This window comes from Sinohyriopsis cumingii, chromosome 5 (genome assembly GCF_028554795.1).
Source record: "Sinohyriopsis cumingii isolate HCF-2022 chromosome 5, ASM2855479v2, whole genome shotgun sequence".
In the NCBI taxonomy this organism is placed as follows: Eukaryota; Metazoa; Mollusca; class Bivalvia; order Unionida; family Unionidae; genus Sinohyriopsis; species Sinohyriopsis cumingii.
The window spans coordinates 70,232,062-70,247,678 of record NC_142965.1 but is presented as its reverse complement, the minus strand read 5'-3'; positions in this window follow the sequence as shown (position 1 = coordinate 70,247,678).

Here is a 15,617-nt window from a genome sequence, read left to right as displayed (position 1 = left end):
TCCCCAGATTTTTCATTACTGTTTTCGGGCCAACCAAGAACCGTTCTTGTTTGGTTCTCCCCAAACTTTCTCCTGAGTACTTTGCTATCAATTACTCCCTTTGCGCCCGTGTTACGACTCTGTTGAGTAATCCAAATGAGTTCCAGTGGTGTTCCGAATGAAGTTCAGATTACTGTCTGATGTTCCAATAGTTATTGATGAATTACAATGATATAATCTCAGAAAGTCTTTAAATGAATTCATAGTAATTCAAAATCAGTTATGAAATATCATTGTAGTTAAAGGTCACTGGCCACCTATATTGTACAAACGTGTGATATTATTAAAGTCATTAAAAACGCAGTTGTTTTGTATGCACACCTTAAAAATGTGCAATTTGACTTAAAATCCGCTTTTTAAATGGAAAACATATTTGGCGATTTCCGTAAACAAACGGTAGTTTCCGCGTGCCAGAAAGGATATGACGTACATTTATTCCTTTTATTTAACCTAGCCATTCAATTGTTTAATTTCCACGTAAATATGTACAGCAAATATGGTGCACTGTGTTGCATATGGATGTAGCAAAAAAAGGTGATGATGGGACAAAAGGGTTATTTCTTTTTTCGAAAGACCCTGCTTACCACAAAAAAAGTGGACTGAAGCTGTGAGATTTTAATAGGATGAGGGAAGGGAAAGCCTTAAATCCTAAATCCCGTAGAAAGTTCAATGGTACATATGAGAAGAGGAATATAAAGAGCGTAATTAAAATATGTCAAATACAGGATTACAGTACAGTAATGATACTGCAGATGTAAAATATTAATATTTAAAACAATCATACTACTTTTTGAATGTGTAGAGTGTAGACTTTGATAAAACTCTTTGTTTAGCATTATTATAACCAATATGAACTCAAAACGGATTTTAAAAAAGAAATATGATGTATTACTCTTGGATGTTTATCATTTATATGTGTACAGGTCTGTAGAATAAGTCACACACACACACACACACACACACACACACACACACACACACACACATATATATATATATATATATATATATATATATATATATATATATATATATATATATATATATATATATATATATATATATCTTATCTACCGTATATATATATCCGGACACGATAAAAAAAAGTTCTTGTCCCAGAACTTACGATGAAACAATTTTTCATCAAGTTATATGTCCGAAGACTTATGAAACGAAATAATTTTTGTGTTGAATTTGTGCCCCCCCCCCCCCCGCACGGTACAATACAATAGATAAACAAAATACTTATTTCAAAAGAAAATGAAAGAAACTGACCTTGCATTGTTATCCTTTATTCTTTCTTTTTTCATCATGCGAAATTTATTAAGGAAAAAAAAATATATCCACGAACTCCGTATAAGTAGCAGATGCCGGCTGGCGTATGCAATCTTACTGTAGTGTGTATCGCTTCTGTCAGATAACAAAATCGCAAATAAGACGAATATCACCCGATTGCTTGAAGGCACCTGCCATTTACGCATTATACGTTATCAGGTGAAAAATGACCATGGCTGTATTGTATCCAGGTTAACTATACGACGGTATCTCGCAAATAAATATCATGTTTTTGAAAATACATTCACTGTGAGTACAAATCTTTTCCCTAGCATGGGTTACAAAAGTATTATTAAAGCAAGTTATTGCTGTGTATAAAATTTATCCTACATATATCAATTATGATTACATAGGGCAAAGATATAGAAGCCCGGTTGGTGAATAAGCACAACTGGTAGCGAGCAATATACTCATTGCTTAAACTTACCGATAGGATATCAAACACATAGGCAATTTTATTATAAAACAAGCCAACCCCGGAAACTGACTTTGGATATTTTTAAGTGTGCAAAATTGAAACCAACTTGGGTTCATTTGGATACCTTTAAGTGTGCCGATTTCTTTTTTTTTTTGTTTTTTTACAAAGTCAGCCGACATAGGGAAGCCAGCATTGATTCCTTTTAACCTGTATTAACGGGAATAATGAAAACAATTGAAACAATGGAACAGTTTTGAAAGCGACACAATCTTGTGCGTCGTGCACTCATATCGATATAAGGCTGAATAAATAAATTAGTTTTCGACAGCTTCATCTAAATGTTATCTATCCATAGTCTGTAGTGTTTTATTTTTCGAAAACAAGAAGCATGATCACCGTCTTGTGGGGATAAATGTAAGTCATTACCGGTTGGCGTCCTCTGTAGGTGAGAAATCGTAGCTTAGGGAAAGTAACAGCATTGTATGCTTCTATTTCGAGTAATTAAATTATTATTTCTTCTTTACACTTGATAAGTTTTTAATTCTTTTTGTGCGAGTATAACTACTTTTAATCATGTAATGCAAATGTGATGTAAAAAGAAAAATGTTATAGTAAAACCGGTGACTTTAAATATCAGATAGGTCGCTAATGTACAATATCAGAGTGTTTTGTAATTACAATGCATGACTGAATTAAATAAAATCCCATCAATTTAACACAACTATATAGATTGATGTTTATGCTAGGAATAGACAGGTAGAGATTTCTTATATAGACAGTTAAGACTTAGTACCACAACTAGAAAGAGGTTCGATAACTCATCTTCATTAGAGAAGGCTAAGTACTTTATCAGCCAGCTGATCATCAATTTGGTCAGCCTGGGTTTTCAAGAAAACACGTGGCCTGAAGTGAAAAGCACATGAACATGTTACGCGAATAAGAGTACAACTCATCCTTGAAACTATGCACTGTGTTTTAAGAATGGCCTCATGTTAAGGCACATTATTAAAGGCTATTAATATTTAAATGTTAATTAGTAAATTACCCTTACAATCCATAATCATGAAATTAACACACATTATATAGATACACATAACATCGTATACACATGTGGGAAGTTCAGCAGAGCGCCAACGTCTGAAAAAGACAAAAAAGAATTATTCGTGCGAATATCATCGAACGGCCGCGAGCGAATATTAGGCCAAATGAAATAAAGGCGCAACGATGCCAGTATGCGGCCTTCTCCGGCGAGGGTTGGTGTTGAAAACGTGACGCGAAAGTCTGATTTTGTAGACCAGATTGTGATTGTGAATGTAACGCTCAGTGCTGTGCTTTAAACCACACGCTATATTGGCACATTGATTTTGTGTAAATCAGGAAGTAAAGCAGAATTCATCATCGATGTTGTATAAATCATGGATATCCTCAACAAGTCCATGGATCAAAGTGCGAAACGTCCCCGTGTTCATGATGTCTTTGGTGAATATCTGCTGACAAATCTATGCGGCTTGATCAATGACCTCCATAAAGCTACATAATGCTAATGCAGCGATTGCCGTGTTATTCTTGATTGGCGAATTCGGGGTTTGGGTGCAGGTTGTTTTTCTGGTGTGGACGCAGGTGTTCTTTGTGTCTGTTTGCTAAAAAATAGTTCTCAAATAATTTCATTTTTTCCCACGCGTAGGTTTGTGTGTTTGAATAGATTCGGATCGGCCTCATGAAACTGTTTCAGTGACTAGGGCAAATTGTTTCAGTGGAGGCCTGGTATTATCTTCGATAGTTGTTGCGCAAAACGTTTCATAGGTTTGGTCACGTTTACCAGATTTAGCCTGTATCAAGTATTCTTTCATAAGAATCAAACAACTGGAAATTGGCTTGTTTAAACCCAGTAAATTCCCTGTATACGTACTCGGACCATACATTATATACATTCTTTGTTGGTTTTTGGCTCACAATCTCTCTTTAGTTGCCGGGTGCGTGGTCTTGGCTGCAGTCTATCTTGCTGGTTTGAACAGAGATGCAAACGTTTTTTGAAAGCCCTCTGTTAGATCTTGCAGTGTAGTTTGTCTCGACTTTAACATATCTTTGACACTTTTGGGGCCATAACATTACCAATCAGTTTCTGGTGTTTGTAAGCAGCTTTGAGGCATCGCCCCCTATACTCTGCTACGACATCACTGGCAAGTCATCACATCGTATTATACGACAAGATTATCTTCACTTGCATTAAATTTGTCAGTGGTAGAAGCTTCATCTCTGGTGGACAAGAAATCCATAGTGGAAGATTTGCTTCTTGGTCACGACTGAAGCGCCACCGTAAAATATATGTGTACATAATAACACTGGTGGTCATACGTTGACGGCGCAATTATGTAAAGCCGATCTCAAGTTAAGCGCGTCAAAATCATATTCGACAACAGTTGGGTTCTCCCATATCCGGTCGGGCCCGACATTAACGCGCGAACTGAGTTAGGCAATGTGTCTCTGTTATTCGTGTTTTCGGCTTTGCCTCCGCAGAAATGTCATTGACTGAAAAATTTCTCTTTCGTGATGCCTTGTTGAAAATCAGATGCCGTATAAAACAAGCTTGTCTACATATCATGTGCTATGCCACATGAAAGCTGTTATTGCAACATCAACGCAGGTTGAAACACATATTGCTATAGCTGCGATCACAGTGCTTGATGTGGAGCAAAGTTCACGTGTGAGGGAATCATTGGGACACGCAAGCGTGGCTTAATCCCTTAATATGCAACTCGATTTTAACGAGCAACCAAATCCCAGAGAAACAACTATAAACCTCGTCCGTGTTGCGTGTTACCGACATGATTTTTCTTAGTAAGCATCAATTGATACTCGTGCGCATCAACGTGCCGATATAGATTTATTCATTAACTGAACGCGATTGATCATACACTCGGAGAACGAATTGTTAGGTAAACATCAAAGTAGGCGTGAAACCTAAGATTGCTCTTCTTGGGACACTTAAACGTAAAGCATATTAATATAATAAAAATGAAAGTTTCCGAGATACACTACCGTTTGCGAGGTTATTGGAAAGATGCAGTTGCTGCTGAAAACGTAACAAGCCTACATGCATTTTGGAACTAATATGAATGTTTTTTGTTAGCTTGTTACGTTTTATGGCTAACTAACGAAACAACGACAATGAATGAATGAACTCAAAATTATCCCGCTGAGTTACCGCACGGATAACTTGACTGCACAGGTCTGATGATGTCGATATGGAATTACTCCTATATATTTTAAAATGTAATATCGCTGCTTCTTCTCAAATATGATAATTGTATTGTGTACCGCACATATTATGTTGGGTCAGATAATATAAAAATGGTCCATTGTATTGGTAGAAAACGCCATCAGAATTCCATATACAAAATGTATACCTAGTTATATAAGCGTGAATATGTAAGTTCTGTGTGATTGTATAATTATATGTACGAGTTTGTGATTTATATATGTAATTGTACATCTTGTCCTTATCATTCTCGTGTCTGTACTAATTCTCTATGTTATTCGTCTCCGAAAGGAGGAAATAAAGATGGAAAGAAAGAGCGGCAAAGGTCATCCATGGGGATACTCGAGCTTTTGGTCAAAGAAGCGCAGTGAACGATTTACAAACTCGCGCCAAGAAGGATTTCCCGTTGATGGTTTGAAATCTAAACACCTAACGAAGTTCATTAATTTGATCTTATGTTTCTTCATATGATCGCGTCTAGAGAAATACATACCCTTTAACTATCGTAGATATTGTCAGCAGATACAAAAAAAAAAAAAAAAAAATCAGAGCCGTTGAGTCTAAAGATCAAGCAAGTGTTGCAGATGAATTTATACGCTTGCACATTCACTTCTAACATGGCCACTACGATCTCAAGTTGATCCAGGTAAAGAATTTGTAGGTGGCGTTGCTACGTTGCTAACGAAAGACATGGTGCTGGTTCGTTTTGGAAATGTTAAGATATATCCTGGCCGTGCTATTATGGTAAAGTTTTAATCGCACACTTGTAGAACGACTATTGGAACATAAGTACGGACATAATTTGTTAATGAGGTCTCAGAGTGTTAAATCACGCGAGTGAGTTTCAAAACTTCGACTAGTCATATAAACGCTGAATATTGAAACCACACTCACAATCGGGTTGAAACCTGCTGAGGCAAATCGACAAAAGGCTGTCACCGTTACATACGAAATAATCTCACAACCTACAACGTTTGGCCCACTCGGAAGCAATTTGGCCGGTATCTGTATGCAACGCAAGAGTTGCAAGGATTAAAACGTCGTGCTACAGACCCGGTATGGGCTAATGATGTACTTATAATCTCTGACGAGATTAACACTTCAGGCAGACGACACGTTACCAGTTGGCACCTGTGGATGAGGGAGCAGAAATTCTACATACATTTCTTGCCTAAGGTCCTTTTGCACAATCACGCGTGAGGCACCTTTCGCCTTCTTTATATTTTTGCCGGATTCGATAGGCTTGCCCGAGCACTAATTTTTTTAACCCGCCAACAGCGTTTTTATGTTCGTTACTAAACATTGGATGGTCGTTGATATCATGCCTCTCCCATGTACACGTCATCGGTGGTAATAAACATAAGAAGAGATTCGGTGTCCGTATACATCATCTTGATGTAGACACCATACCGTGGTTTGATCTTATATAATAAATTTTGTATATGCAGGTTATATAAGTCCACCATCGACGCGCCAACGAAGGTTTTGTCATCTTTAGTTTCGATTATTTTCTGTGCATGGAAATTAATTTACCATCGAAACAATAAGCATTCGAAACTTGTATTGGTCACTATCACGGACAAGGTCGACGCGAATCCGTGTCCGAATATTATCCATAGTCTTACCAAACACACCATTGTTCATGAGTTGATACAAATCTTTCTTCAAACTCGTTTTGCGGCCTTTGTGGGCAGATACTTATTTATTTGAATGTACGCGGCCATCCATGCACACTGATAAAACTTAAGCATCCAATGGATCCATCACACACGCATATCTACTCGCAGATATAATTGCAAATTATTTAAGTTAACTACACAGTTGTTTTTTGTTCTCAGGTTCAGTACTAGCTTATACACTTTGCATACCTGCGTACAACATAATTTATAATCACACAATAATACAGGGACATCCACTTGCCTGGGCACCGACAGCGCTTCCAGCGCTAGCGGATGATCTTTGTGGTTGGTTTCAAGCTTGTCTGGTTATTCTAGGTAAACTTCATAAAAGTATTTGATATCACTTTGAATGTCGTACTTGTGAATATTTATGCTCTCGGACAGGGCCGGTCTTAGGCCGTTTGGACCGATTTCGCGCGTTAGTAATTTTTACAAATGAATCTATAGAGAGAAAATAATTTTAAAGCTAAGGAATAAATTGTCTTTATATCAAATCGTATAAAACTTGTTAAAAGTTTATTTCCAAATGCCGTGCTCACAGGGAGGCTCAGCGCGTAAATCCAGGGATCCCCGCCAAAATGATTAAAATCGGGCTCCGCGTTTTTATAAAGTCGTTCTTGCTCTCATAATTGACACACAGAAACCAACCAGATGCATGATGTAACTGTTTTTGAACAGTGGGGTCATATCAGACCACGTTTTGGGTTGTTGACGAAGGCGCAGCGGCGACTTGAAACAGATGTACAGCAGAAATATTGTTACGTATATTTAATTTTTAATATTTGTTCGCTTTTTTCTATGAGAATATGTTATATACATTTGTATTTAGTACTTGACTTTGTCCAAAATTAAGTTCACTGTGTACCTAACCAGGGATTCTTTTTTTAGACAACAGAATAGTTAAAATGTTCTCCATGATTGTGGATTTAATATCAATATGATTATTAATATACACATGTTTTCCTGAGAATTTTAGTTCCATTAAGTGATAGAATATTTTCAGAAAATGGTAATTGCGACCTATGTCAAGTAGAGGGCTATATTAAGTTGATTATCTAATTACTCGTTCGTGACATAACATCTATAAGCAGAATCAATTTTATGAGTAGTAAATGGGGATAGATTAGCGTCAATGGGAATTAGCATTAAAAACACCTCTGGGACAGATTAGCGTCAAGGGAAATTTAACATGGAGAAAAATCGTGGGTCAGATTAGCGTCAAGGGAAATTAACATGGAGAAAAATCGTGGGACGGTTTAGCGTCAAAGGAATTTAAACAGGGTGGGACTTTATAGCGTCAAGGGAAATTGAACATGGGATTTTTTTTTATAAATTTTTTTAAAAAAGGGGTAGGCAATTGAAAGGCTATCTCTTTTCGAGAAATATGGCTGGCCCTGAAAAGGGCCTTTGGGTTTCTTCTTCTTCTTCTAACTCCTTAACTTCTTCCACCAAGTCCTCACTTTTTCCATTATTCCTTTCTTCTTCTTTTTCTCCTCTGGCATCCAGTCTGGATGGCCCAAGGCTCTAAACTTTTCCTGGACTTTGATCCAATTCTGATTTAGCCTATCAAAATCAGCCTGTTTCTTTTTGTTTTCCTGATCTTTTCTTTCTTTATACCATCTCTCTTTAATCTTCTTCACCTCTACCTCCATCACTTTTCTCATCAACTCCTCTCCTTTCCTAAGTCTTTCCTGACCTCTCTCCACATAAGAGCACTCTGTCCCATGTGACATTTTTTCAAGAAAACACCTGACTTTGCTTGCATTGTCAAGTGCTTCCTTTAGGCTTCCCACTCTGACATAGGTGGGATTTATCATACCTCTCAATCTCTTTTCCTCCTCTTCTATCATTCCTGCTATCAGTTCTTTTGCTATGTTTAGACATTTAGCGTAGTCCAGGTACTCTGCTATCTTCCATTCTTTTTCTAGTCTCTCCACTACATAGATACCATCTATTATCCAGTTGTATATATGTACCAAATTGTTGAACAAGTCACTTGCAACCACCATCTTCGTTTTTTATTATTCCGTAGAATGGTTCTAATGACGAACGTGGTGGGTTCTTATAGTGAAAGCGCGGACGTGATGGAAAACATCCCCCTAAAAACGTAAAATTGATCTTACCTAGATCATGACCAAGCAACGCGCGGACGTGAAGGAAAACATCCCCCACTTTTCTCATTTCATATAATCAAACCCAAACTATACTCTCCACATACGCTAAGAAACAATAAACAAAATCCATAATCTACTATCCACACAATCGTACGTGAGCGGTTACAAAACCCAAACTATACTCTCCACATACGCTAAGAAACAATAAACAAAATCCATAATCTACTATCCACACAATCGTACGTGAGCGGTTACAAAACCCAAACTATACTCTCCACATACGCTAAGAAACAATAAACAAAATCCATAATCTACTATCCACACAATCGTACGTGAGCAGTTACAAACACGAACACACAAACACATACCCTCGCACTATGAAAAAAGAGTTAGTGTTTATAATCACACTACTCTACCTACACACACACACACACACACACACACATTGGCAAATCGATAGTTATTTCTTTTCTAGAGTATTGGGTAGCCCTTAAAAGGGATGTTTTTTTTGAACTCCAGATGCACCTATCTAATGGTTGCACCTTCCTGGCCTGGCGCCACACACGCATCTTCTTCCCCAGTCTCCTTTCACCTTTCTTCTGGGGAGCGCAGAGGGAGGATGATTCGCTTCAACACCCCAATCCTCTGTCTCGGGAATATTGTACGACATCCTCTTTTCTAGTTTCTTTTCCTCCTCTTCCCTCTGTCTTCTCTCCTCCTCTTCGTTCTTCATTCTTTCCTCTTCTACTATAGCCTCCGCGGCCAGTTCATTTAACAGGAGCCTGACATATTCCAGATGTATCTGGAGTTCAAGAAGTTTGCTTATTCTGCTATTCATTCTTGTGTTGATCAATCAACAAGGGTAGCTAGACTGCCCAGCGAGTTTCAATTTATAGTGAAAGCGCGGACGTGATGGAAAACATCCCCCTAAAAACATAAAATTGATCTTACCTAGATCATAACCAAAAAACAACAACGCGCGGACCTAAAAGAAACACTCACTCACTTTTTTATGCTACCCATCACTATTTTAAAATTTTTTATAAATCACTTCAATAGACTATCCACATACGCAAAGCAATCCAATCTAACCCTAAATTTACACCTCAAACACCAAAAAAAGACATCATTTTAATCTACTATCCATACCAACTTACTTAAGCACTTACAAACACAAACACACAAACACATACCCTCACATTTTTAAAAAAGAGTTAGTGTTTATTTTCACACTACTCTACCTACACACATTGGCAAATCGATCGTTATTTCTTTTCTAGAGTATTGGGGTAGCCCTGAAAAGGGCTGTTTTTTTTTGTTTGCTATGGCATTCTTTTTTTAGTTTCTAAGAATGCGATGTCCTCTGAGGATAGACTTTCTGGCGATAGGCCTGCTTCTTCGAAAAGAGAAGAAGAACTCTTTGGTGTCGATCCGACAATCGACAAAGCCTCTGTCAGCTTCAGGTTGCTGCTGCTGTTGTTGTTGTTGCTGCTGTTGCTGCTGTCTCTGAAGTCTGTACTTCTCCGTCCATTCTTCTTTCTCCCTGTTCATTTCTTCTCTGAAGAGCTCTTCTATCAGGTCTTCAGTGATTTTTAACATTCTCACATTCTCTATTTCTTCTGGCTTCGGTATCAGACTGTGTCTGACCCTATGCAAATTCACGTAGGCTTCGTTGAGTTTAGCTAGTTTGGAACACATCTTCTTAGGAGGATGAGTCGACAATGGATGGTTAGACTGGAAACAACCCCGGTTCTTAAAGTCAAAGCGCGGACGTGAAGGAAAACATCCCCCACACGGTTTTCGAGCCGCAACGTTCAGTGAGTGTCATGCGAGGGATAGTAAGAAATGAAAGAGCATCAATCCAACATTTTTATAGCTAAACAAACCACAAAGGCATTTTTTTCAAAACACAACATTTTTATTCAAAAATCACTTAACACTAAACAACAACTCTAACATTTTTAACAATAATCCAACATTATAACATCAAACAATTTTTTTCAAAACACAACATTTTTTATTCAAAAATCACTTAACACTAAACAACAACTCTAACATTTTTAACAATAATCCAACATCATAACATCAAACAATTTTTTTCAAAACACAACATTTTTTCCACAGTCTCCTCACATTCCATCTTTAAAGTTTCTCCACTAGGTAAAGAGGGATAACAGTCTTCCATGGTTTCTAGTAATCTAGGATGACTTCTCTCAAACTGTTGATTTCTATCGTATTATCGAATTCTGCATACAGGATGACGTTCACCGTTTCATCAGGGTCTCGGTCTTTAAACTGAATTTCCACACGAATCTGGCCGGATTTTATAGGGTGGAAATGTCCCTCGTCGCTGCCTTGGTCTGGAGTGAAATCGAAAGCCCACAAAGCGTAGCCTCCTGCATAATCCTCGTACGTAATACCGTGACTGGTATTGGTTCCTAACTGTCCGGTGGCTTCGTACAGGGACAAGTACGATCTCAAGTAATTCTTCTTGGTAAAGTCAGGTTCGAAAGGTCGGGTACACAAGGTCTTGCCATCGCGACTGACTTCGATTTTGGACACGCCAAAGTGTTGAAAGTAGAAAGGATTTTTTTCGGCAGCTCCGTTGAAGGCTGTATTCTCGACGATACCAACGATCAAACGTTTGGGTAACTGTCCTTGGAACAGATGATCTTCGATCATGGATCGCTGTCCCTTGGGAATGGTGAAGGTTTTCACTTCCACGCGTCGTATGGGATACTTGGCGGTCGTTCTGCTCAACGTCTGACTGATGTCGTTTCCCACTTTAGGTAACACTTCCACACGGCGTACGTAGAGTCTGGCTTCTAGGATTTTGGTTTTGTAACCGTCACTATCAGCCATCAAATGGAAAGCGGCACTGCTACGATTCAGTCTCAGGCGGACATCCACCCCGTTCAGCAAATACTTTTCTTGCAACCACATGTCCAAATGCAAACGATCCATCATTTCTAAACTTGTGTCGGCTCCCGTGATTCTCTTTCTTCGTTCTAGAAATCCATCATTGTTGTCTTTCTTTTCATCAGTTTCCAATATTTCAAACTTGGTAGGTTCGTCAGCTTCCCATACCACACAGGCATTGAGATGAGTGTTCTTGGCATCTATTCCGTACGTCAAGAGATTTTCCAGGTAGGCACGATAAGGGTAAGTATCCATGCTGCTACTGACCAGTTTGTTATTCAAGTACAAGTCCACTCCACTGAACAAGGAATGCATGAAATTGTTGACGGGAGCTACTGCTTCATCGTCTATAGCACCTCCAGTCTTATCTAGAATTTTGACTTTCAGGTACAAGTAACTGCTATTCAGATCAATGTAATCTTCGGGCTGTCCTTTGATTTCAAACTCGATGGGAGCGGAATCGGTCAGTGAGGAGACGGGGTGAAATTCCACCCACTGGGATTCTTGCATCGTCATCATCGTGGGGGACATGGCAAACAGGTCCAGTTCCGTCTTGGAACAAGCGCAAGATTCTCGGTGCATCATTTTTTTGTCTCTTTTCTCAATAATCGAAAACGTCTAAGTCTCGAACGGTTCTTCTTTTCTTGGCCTTTCTCGCTTGAAGTCTGGTGAAAGGGTGTTTTCTTCGTCGTCTCTTTCTGCCTTGTCCTTGCTGAATGCCTGACTCGGTAGCGTGCAGGGCATTTATAGGTGTTTCTCGTTGGCCTAAAATGTCTTTGCCCGTTTGCAGCAAGACATTTTTGCCTGCCCTCATGAAGGCTTCTTTAGGGTTTTGTTTGTCGATGATGACATTTTGGAGAAATTCTTTGCCTTGCGTCAGTGCCGCATCTTTCAAGGCGTGCAATCCGCGTGTCACCATCGGTTTCAACACCGGGGCCACCGAACGAAAGGCCGATTTTAACATGTCTCCTAAACCGTGTCCTCGCTGTCGAGCAACCCCTCGGTACACTGGATACATGACTTACTTACGAGTCGTGAGAGAACCGTTTTCGCAAATGGAGTTTCACCGTGACTTTTCCTTTGGTGAATGGAATATTTTGTCCCAGATCTCCTTTTATAGCAATGTTGACCGTGTCCAAATACGACTTACTGACAGGCAAATAGTGAGGATGTACAAATTCGCGGTGGACGTAGTAAGTGTTTCCACCTTCCTCGTCAGCGTCCGTGGCAGAATCCACTTTGAAAGGAATGACACGCAGTAACGGTACGGAGGTGTGTCCCACCACGTTGTACTCCACCACATCGGAATACACAAACATCAAATTCAGTCCTTGGTTCAGTTCTACCGGGGCACGAAATAACTTGCTAAAAGACTCGTTGTCGTAAACGATGGGTAATTCGTTTTTCTTGAGGATGGCCATTCTCATGTTCATGTCTCCGCCCAACATGTCATACAATTCAGGACAAAATAAAATGGACATGATTTTACTTCGTTCAAATTTCATCAAGAAGCGACGAGCTGCTTTGTGGTACTCCATGGTGACACTTTTGTTGACATGTTCCAAAGCTTTCAGAAACACGACATTAAACCTGGAGGTTATGGTGCTGACCAAATGTTGACCACTAAAATAATAGCCTGGGGGAATGAACAAGTGATAGGTGGTGTACTTTTGTGTACGGGTTTTCTTGTCATATTTGACATTGCTATCCATCCACTGTTGCATTTGCTCGTCATGAACTTCCACATCAAAAAAAGTTTGATTGGGAAGGACATTGAGGACTTGGGTCGGGTGAATCATTTCTACTAAAGCCACTTCCCAATGGGCTTCGTGATCTAAGGGGATGGCTTGAGGTAATTTGGCCGTGTAACAGCACAACGTGTTCTTGGGAAACACCTCCATGGAACTGTCACTGGGTAAAGTTAAGTAAAATTGGTTTTGGTGACTCATAATTCCAGAGTTCCGTGGCTGTCCGAGGGGTTAGTGGACGTCAGAGGCGTGTCTCCGCCCAAAATGGGGTTCTGGTTGTGATTGAAGTGGTGACTGGCACTGGCACTGGACACAAGGTTCCCGGGGTTCCCGTTCGAGGTGAATTTCAGGGAGGGATTAGGAAGCAGGTAACCGATGCAACTGCTCAATAAAATGGTCCACAATTGTTTGTCTCCTTGTTGCAAACTCAAATTGGCGATGGCTGCCCCGATGACACAATACACCACGAAGATTTGGCAGAAAAAGACGATTTGCGTTTTAGGCACACGTTCTCCACACCACACCCACAAGGGTTGTTTTTGTAAATCTTGCACAGAAGAACTAGGTGAAGGAGGAGTGGTCGACGTAGCTGCGTCTGCTGTGTGAAAGGGCATGATGGTCACTTCTTTTTATAGTCGATGACTTGCGAAGCGTCGATCCAAGAATCAAAACTGGGTGGATATCCTTTCCAACGTACTTTGACTTCTTTGACACGTCGTTTGCCCACTTTACGGGTTCTGCGTTCGAGAATGCTTTCGATGTCGTACACGTCGTCTTCTTTTTTGGTGACACGTTGTAACTCGGGCAAATAAAACGTTCCTTTGAGCACTTCTCCGTTCATGTCTTCCAATTTATAGACGGCAGGATGACGGCCATGCACTCGTCCAGTGACGCGAAACAATTCCGTCGTCCAGTTAGGTAAGTAACCTTTGTCGAAAGTGCGTTTGGTTTTGCCAATGCGCACCCAATCCCCTACGGCCAAGTCTCCACTTTTCTTGGGGACAGCCCTCGTCGGGGACGTACCAAACAGGCGCTCAAACACCAACACTTCGTTGTCGGGAGTCACGTCTTGCGGGGCACGTCCAATGCTTCGATGGTAAGATTGGTTGTACGCTTGCACCAGGTGCGGTAAGATGTCGATGTACTTCAGAGTGTGGTGATGCGTAAAATATTTCCACATGCGTTCTTTCAAAGTGCGTTGAAAACGTTCCACGATGCTGGCTTTGGTTTCGGGATTCTCGGTGGTAAAAAAATGAATGTCACGTTTCTTTAATTCTGTTTGGAAAGCTTGGTTCAGAAATTCGGTACCTTTGTCCGTTTGCCATCGAAGAGGGTGACGACCGCTTTGTTTCAACACCCGTTGCAGGGCTCGCACTAACTCGCTGCTCGATTTGGAAGTCAAGGGTACGACCCAAGCAAATTTGGAAAAGACGTCGATGACACAAAACAAATATTTGTAGCCACGATTGTAGCTGGCCAAATGAGAGACATCGGCTAAATCGGCTTGCCATTGATGATCGATGCCTTCCACTCGGGTGCGACTTCTGGCAAACTTGCGTCGAATGGGTTTGTGTAAAGTGTAGGTAGCTTGTTCTTGTAACCATCGTTGCACTTGAGGTAAACGGAGACTTTTCAATCGAGTTTTGGCAGCACGATACAATTTTTGAACTCCTGCGTAACCTGCAGGATGAGAGAGATCGTAGTAAATGCTGGCTAAGACTTTTTCCATTCTTTTTGTGTTTGTGTGTTAATAAGACACCCACTCTTGGAGGATGCTACTCTTTTTCTCTTGGGGTCTTTTCTTGGATTGCAATGCTTTGCGTGTGCGACCAGCAATAGGTGTTGAAGAGGAGGATGTCTGAGCGGGGGATATCGGTTCTTGTTTCACTTCTGTCTTCACTTCTGTCTTCACTTTCTTTTTCTCTTGTGATGAAGAAGGGGTGGCCATCATCTTTTTAATCCATCCAATTCTGGAGGTAGGTGGTGTTGTTAACTTGCGTACTTTTTCTGGTGGAGTTTGAAACCCTTCTTCTTCTTCTTCTTTTCCTTTTTCTGTCTTGGTCACTGGTACTGGTACTGGTACTGGTGATGGTGCTGGACTTTTCA